The following is an 8,033-nucleotide window of genomic DNA, read 5'->3' as shown; positions in this document are numbered from 1 at the left end:
GACAAAAGTCCAAACCTTTCAATTTTATCCAATTTGTCCTAAAATGCACGATTTCCTTTCAATTTTGTCCAGCTACACAATTTTACTTATGTGGCACCAATGTGTAGCATTATCACATGAGCGCCACGTAGGCACCACATGAATAAAACTACATAATTGGATAAAATTGAAACGAAATCATGAGTTTCAGGACAAATTGGATAAAATTGAAAGGTTTGGACTTTTGTGAAACTTCCATGAAAAGTTTGACCTTTTCTTATCATTTGGCCTTATAAAATATTCCCCTTAAAATAAAATATTATAGTTATTTCTTCTTGAACTTGTAGTATATTACTATCACTAGAGTTTTTCATTGGCAGGGTTTTCGCCCGAACTTTTTAGTGTAGGACTCTACGCACACTTGAATTGAGTTTGGATATTTTTTTCCAGATTGTATTCAAACTTGAGTCTATATAGATGCAATTTTTATGCGGAATCAGACTTATATTTTTTTAAAAAAAATGTTACAAAGACTCAAAAAAGTATAACCCGAAACCGCATAGATTTAGCTCATGGGTCAGATTTTGATAAAAAGGCTCATGCTGAATTTATAAGGGCTTTTTACTCAAATAACCAATATTCGGGTTTGATTTACTTTTATACTGACCTATGTTTGACATTTCAAAACTACCATACAAGGAATAATTTATTACTTTTATACCATTCATATAAATAGAACCCTTATAACACAAACCCTCATAATTACAATTATTTTCTCTCTATTTAGATTTCTCTCTCATTTCTCTCTTAACTCTTTTCACACAATTCTCAGATCTGCGCACTGTTCCGCCTCCGCCATTCCATCTCCGTCGTTCGACCTCTATTGTTTCGCCTTTGTCTCGCCGCCATCTTTCTTTTATCTTTTTGATTTTAGATCTGAATTTTTTTGTTCTTTTTTATTTCATTTTCAAATCTGTAATTTGTTTATTTTTTACTGTTTTTCATCATTTAACATGTATAAAGAGTATCTTTAAAGAATCTAATACTCATTTCATGTTATGTAGAATAATTTTATGATTTTATGAAATAAATTTCTGTTAGTTCTGGATTTTTTTGTGTTTTGTTGTATTTATGCGTTTTTTATTCTGTAGAATGATTTATTGATGATGATTGATTGCTGAATTATTGTAATGTTATATTGTTGTTGATTTTATGTTGACTTTATATTGATATTATGTTGATATCAACAGTTTTTTTTTATTTTAACATTACAAATAAAATAATGTTGTATGTGAAATAAACTAAAAAAATTAAATTAAATTAAACTGAGACTAGATAATGATATGGTAGTATCGCGGAAAAAGACAAATAATGATGTTGAATTATTGTAACGTTACAGTATTTATATTGTGTTGATTTTCTATTGATATTTTGTTGATTTTAGCATTGGTGAAAAAGATAATAATGATGTTAAATTATTATAATGTTACAATGTTGATCTTATATTGATATTATGTTAATATTCAGTTAATTTTAACGTTAACAAAAAAGAACACATTATATGTGAAATAAAATAAAAAAATTGAATTAATTGAAAACATGTTGAAAAAAAATTATTGTAAAAAAGATTGAAAAAAGTTTTGTGAACGGGTTAAGAGTGAAAGTTTTCCCAATATACCACACACACGCGCCATACGGTCAGTCGGCCTGGTCTAATTTGGGTGGTTCGGTTGGAACACTCTTGTCAACAGTTTTATTTTTTAAATAAAACATATGTTCTCCTCCACTATTTTTTAAAGGCCTAATTACTTAAAAACCACCCACCTTGTAATTTTTTTTCATTTATACCACGACCTAGGAAAATTTTCATTTGTACCCTATTTTTGATTTTTATGTTTCGTTTGTACCCCAAGAGTAAGTTTTTTGATAATTTAATTAATTTAAAGATGAAAATATTAAAAACAAGATAGATAAATGATTATCATTAACATTTTATTAGAATGTAGGTTAAAAATGAAGAACTAATTTAAACTTTTTTTCAAAAAAAATAGGTCAATTCAACTCATTAGGGTAGAGATGAAACATAAAAATCAAAAATAGGGTACAATTGAAAATTTTCCTAGGTCATGGTATAAATGAAAAAAAATTACAAGGTGGGTGGTTTTTAAATAATTAAGCCTTTTTTAAAACGTTTTAATTATATTATATTTGTAAAATATTTTTTGGTTTTAATGCTTGCATAACCTCTATTTCTTTCTCCCTATATAAACCTATTCCGTTTTTATTTTGAGATACATAGAATCATACAAATCAAAACGAGCAATACATAAAGTGTTTTAGAGTTATTATTGCAGTATGGTGATAATAGTATTCCAGCCGTTTTATCCTAAAGACGATGCAGTTGATAATCAGTTTTGCACCACCGAGCTGTGTTGCGAAACGTCTAAAAAAGTGACGTAGTCCATGGCTCAGTCTCATCGAATTCCAGTGTATTTTCAGCAATTGGAATAACAGTAACTTAGTTCATGAAAAGTAAAATCTTGAAATTTAATGAAAAGAGAAAAGAAGAACGAAATTATAAGACAAAATCTATTCATTTTCTAAAGAGTTAATTCCTAAAAAAATCACGAACTTTACACCAAGTTTCATTTTAATCATGACCTTTAAAAGTTGCCATTTAAAGGCACGAACTTTCATTTTGTTTCAAATCTATCATTTCAGTGTATTTTTGTTGACTAAATTCTTCAATAAACCATTAATGAAAGACCCAAATTATAAATCGACATTAAATCTTATTATCTTTTAGTTAGAGTATATAGGATTAGGAATTTTTGGTTTGATAAAATACACCGAATTTTACTTTGGCGATAGATTTGAAACAAAATGAAAGTTCGTGCTTTTAAATGACAACTTTTAAAGTTCATGATTAAAATGAAACTTCGTGTAAAGTTCGTGATTATTTTAGGAATTAACCCTTTTCTAAAAGAAAAAGTAATAAAAGCATAAATCACAAAAAGTGAGAGGAAAACAAAAATTTAAAAGAAAAAAGTATACAAATTAACCCTGAATTAAATTATAAAGTTCATGTTTTTGGTCAGTTATTTTTCTCAAGGACATGCAAATAACTGAAATTCCTTTTTATTTCTTTGCCATCATAGCCGTTAAGTTCAATACTCCATTAGATCGGGTCAAACACATCATACTTCCTGAATTTTCAAAATGTTTTTAATAAGAAAACGAAACTATAATTTATCTATTTAAGGTCATTAAATTTTAAATTTTATTTTAAAAACTGTTTCCAATCTAATTTTGGTGTTTTAGCAGTCCATATTAAAATAATTAAATAATATTTATTACATCAACAATTCATTTATACTCCAGGTGACGAAGCCAGACCACAAGGCAGATGCAATTTAATTAAAAATTTAAAATATTAAACCATAAAACATATACACCAAAAAATTAAAGTTATAAAATTGTTTTTTTTTTGATAAAATTGTTAAATATAAAGTACAACAAAAATTGAAAAACATTGACAGCAAAAGATTAAAAAATTATTGCTTTCTAAAAAGAGGCAATTGTGTCCTGTAAGTCTTCATCTTTTGAAACCATTGTAAAATATTAGATGATCGTTAAATATATAATGTAAGTTTCACTTAATTTTTGAACTGAATACATATAATAAGTTTTTATCTATTGTCATTATATATGGAGAGCGTACAGAGAGGGAAAAGATAAACCAAATTCAATTAAATGACAGACACAATAGCAATAAAGAAAATCAGATTTGTGTCATTAAAATTGTTTCATCTGTTGGGTTTTCTAGGTTCACAACACAGCGGAATTTTAAAAATTTATCTAAAACCTAAACAAAGATCCATGTAATTCGAATAAATAGATTAACAACAGAATTAATACTTACTTGTATGTCGAATTCAACAGCAATGTAGGAAGGAAGGAGGTGGTTCGCTTTGGTGATACCTGGTCTCGAATCAGAAACGCCTCCAAAAGAATACGTCCTCTACGAGTATCCACACGAACAGACCTTAGCCAAAACTAGTGCTTGTGTGCTAGCACTATTGTTTCACAAGCAATTTCGAATTTTAGTGATTTAGTGAATAATGAATTTCGTGATTCTCAAAATTATTCCTTAATGTGTATTTATAGTCAAACAACAACATTAGGGTTTGAGACAAATCCGTATTTTAATCTCATTGTAACTCTTATAAGTTTATGTTTATCAAAAATTCCTTTTTGATAATCATCCATATATATTAATTATTATAATTATTATCTTCAAAAATAATAAATTAAAGAAAACAATTATCCTTAAATTTCGAATTAATATATATATATATATATATATATATATATATATATATATATATATATATATATATATACATATATATCATTTAATCACATTGGGCTTGTACAACCCATAACTGTTTTGGGCCTGTTCTTAGTGTGCGATCCTGTAGGTTCATATAACGTTGGCAGTAGGCCCGAAATCCCTATTTCGGCCCACAAGTCATAAGTGGCCTCTAGCAAGACATTATGACTACCCAAGTTATACGAATATCGACAATCCGATTTAACCATTTATAATAATATTTTAATCCCTTTGTCTCTCGATATCCAGATTGAATATAACGCATAGTCATGTCATCCTTATAATATTCAATCATTAGTTTCCTGATTCTAAGTATACTGAAAATGATAACTCTTTATCAATCCATTTAGCATGGCCATGCATTTCCTTCAGTCTATCTTCTTCAAGGGGCCCATAGATATCTTACTCAAATAAATGAGGGGCAAATTCCTTCTCAGTCACTCACATTTCTCACATAGTTACTTTCATATCCAATGACAATCTATTCCATTATCCTGTTAAAGATAATGTAAGACTGTATCAAAATATGGTATATAATTCTTTTATAAAGTCTAAGGGTTCTACTATCAAGTCACATACTTGATGACCTTATAAAAATTTAACCATTCAAGTATTTTAATCATTAATATAGAATGATAAAAACTTCCACTCAATAAATAACAAAATGATAAAGTTAAAACATGGTCAAACATGATTGATTTAGTGCATATCACTAACATTATCTTCTACCAAAGGTCATAGAGACTACTTAATCTAAATTTATATATTCAAAGGATCAAATAACTACAAATCAAACACCTTATCATATAATCCTAAACTAAAATTGCAAGAATTACAAACATTATCAAAAAATATAAATTGAACATTCAAACGCATAAGAAATTGAAATTATATATTGTTATGAGAAAATAGAAATCATAAAATAATTATACTAAAAAATAAAACTGAAATAATTAAATATAATCACATAAATTATCAAATAAACAAACAAAAATCTTTCATAAAATATAAAGCATGAATAAATAAAAAAATTGAAATATAAAAATAATCAAAGTAAATATGGCAAAGTGGCACTTCTATGTTTTTTTTTCTTTTACTAATTCAATAATGTTCCACTTTAACTTTAATTGTGTTCTAATTGATTAACCTCTAACTTATAACAATAAAACTGTCACGATCCAATTTCATGGATCGTGACCGGCGCTAGGGTATGGGTATTGTAATATCCCGTGTTTTTCCGTCATGGGTTCGTTGTATTTCCGACTTAGTTTTGGATTGTTAATGGTGGACTTAGCAAGTGTGACACTTTGTTTTGGGTTTGAGTTGTATCTTGTATGTGTCGCATGTGTCGTGTGAGTTTTCGATGGCGATTTGATTTGTATTCGGTTTATAATCGATGATGTAATCGTGCACCTTCTGAATTTGACATGTTTTGAGAAACCATTCATATCTCCAAATTGCACCATTGGATCTGGCTCATTTTTGGATATGCTGTGCACGAGAAAAAGTTGACTGTTGGATCAAAATTTGAGGCGCGTTGGATGGCGTGATGGGCCATCGCGCCTCGCAACGCGCTCCATGCTGTTTGTGCGCCAAGGGAAGGCACGATAAGATGAACGCGCCTCGCATCGCGCCTTCCATCGCGCCTGAGCTGTAATTTCTTGTCAGGGTCTATAAATAGACTCCATAACTCGACCAAACTCTTTCTGATACTTTTTCTAAAAACCCTAGCCAACTTTCACGGACAAAAACTCTCAGAAACATTACAACATTCATCCCATTCACTTGATTTCGGCTTTCGGTAAGAAATCCTTATGTTCCGTTTATTCTATCTCATTCGAAGCTCGTTATTTTCAGTCATGTCTTGTTATTCTATGTTCCAGGTGCATGGTAGGGCTGTAACTCACCTTCTATTGCTAACCAAATTTGTTCATGTCCCTTAGAGTGAAAATCACGTGTTATTCGTTCTTGGTACGTGGTAATTCTTTCGTTTTAATGTTGTGATTGATTGTTGATTCTTATGGTGATTATGTACTATTATGGGCATGATAATTCTGGAAATAAATGATTGAGTTGATGTTATATGATAATAATGTTTGATTATGCAAGTTTGCTAATTGTTGATTAGTAGTATGATTAATCTGATTCATGTACTCTTTGAGGATGATGTTGTTTACTGTTTTGGGTTTTATGGTGGCTGAATATTTCATGTCTTAGGGCTGAGAAGTGTTTGGGTTTATAACTTGAATCGAGTTGGTGAATTCATAGATTGACATGTTTGTAATGGCTACTGTTTGACTTGTATTAGGGCTGTAATTACATGTTCAGAATGATGTGATATGTTTAGAACAATGTTATAGTAATTGGCATTATTTGAAAAATTATGTGTGATATCTTGGGCATAATTAACTTTAAATGCTTTGGATTAGGATGTTGGTCGTTTGATGTTATAATTACTGCCATCGATGCCTTATGGGCTGTTTATGATGATTTTGGCATGCTAATATTGTTTATGGATTGGAGCTAGCGGTTTAGACTTGTGTGAGTGCAAGTCTCGAATTTGACGAATTATTGAATTATGCTTAATTTGATTGTTTAAGTTATCCATGAGCTGTTTAATACTTGTTGGGCACTTAGTGTTCCATCTTGGCTAAAGTTACGTTTCGACTTTATGACGTTTTCTTAAACTTAATTTAGTAAGTTTTGTCAGTAACTAAAGGTTACTTTTGTTTATGGATATTGAGTTCCGCTTGTAATTATTATTTTATCAAATCATATCTTAGAATTATAACTATGGTTTATATTTTGATAAAATGGTTGGGTCGGGTTGCACTTGGGTCACCTGACATGTGAGGTTAGCTTGGTAGTTATCGGTAACTCGGCTAACCTACTATTTGGAAATTACTTGTATTATTATTTAATAATCGTTTTAAATAATATTTTATGAAATGAATTTTAAGCGGGAACTCAATAGACTTGACTTGTTTATGTTTTGTTAATTATCTGAGTATTATGTTTACTCTGAATTGCTTTACCTTGACTTGTTGTTTGTACCAGTCCTATGTGGTGTCTAGTACTCTCTAGAGTTAGGGTCGTTTTAATAATTATTTATTTGTGTTTAGACTCGTCGATTGTTCGTGCTTTTGAGGCGAACCGAGTCTAGGTTGCTTGCCAGGAGTTTTCACGTGGATTAGCGAGCAGTGAGTTTGTACTTACTATTTACCGCTTTATTAAGTAAATTGTTATTTTAATACCTATATATATTGTATACGTACAATTGCGAACTGTTTTTCTATTATGGCTCTTAGTTGGAACATGCTACCTTATGGGCATCATTAGGACTACGTGCGCACCAGTATTGATCTAGATAAGGTATGTGATATGTGGTGGTAACTCGGTGACTCTCGGGACCAGTAGAATAACTCGGTGTAGCTCAGCTCTCGAAACCAGGCCTATCGAATTATTGTTATATTTAGTATTATGGATTAGGGTTCCAACTATTATACGTAATGTTTATATTAAATGTTTTAAAACGGTTTTAAAGGTTTTCCACTTGATAAATGTAAATAGTGGTATGAACTCATCTCGGTATATCTGACCCCGTTGTTTTCTCAATTTTTCTAGGGTTATGATTTGAGCGAGTCAGCTGCTCTCCGATTCT

The sequence above is a fragment of the Mercurialis annua genome, linkage group LG1-X (genome assembly GCF_937616625.2).
Source record: "Mercurialis annua linkage group LG1-X, ddMerAnnu1.2, whole genome shotgun sequence".
NCBI lineage: Eukaryota > Viridiplantae > Streptophyta > Magnoliopsida > Malpighiales > Euphorbiaceae > Mercurialis > Mercurialis annua.
The sequence above is the reverse complement of the archived record's forward strand: the minus strand, read 5'-3'. Positions refer to the sequence as shown.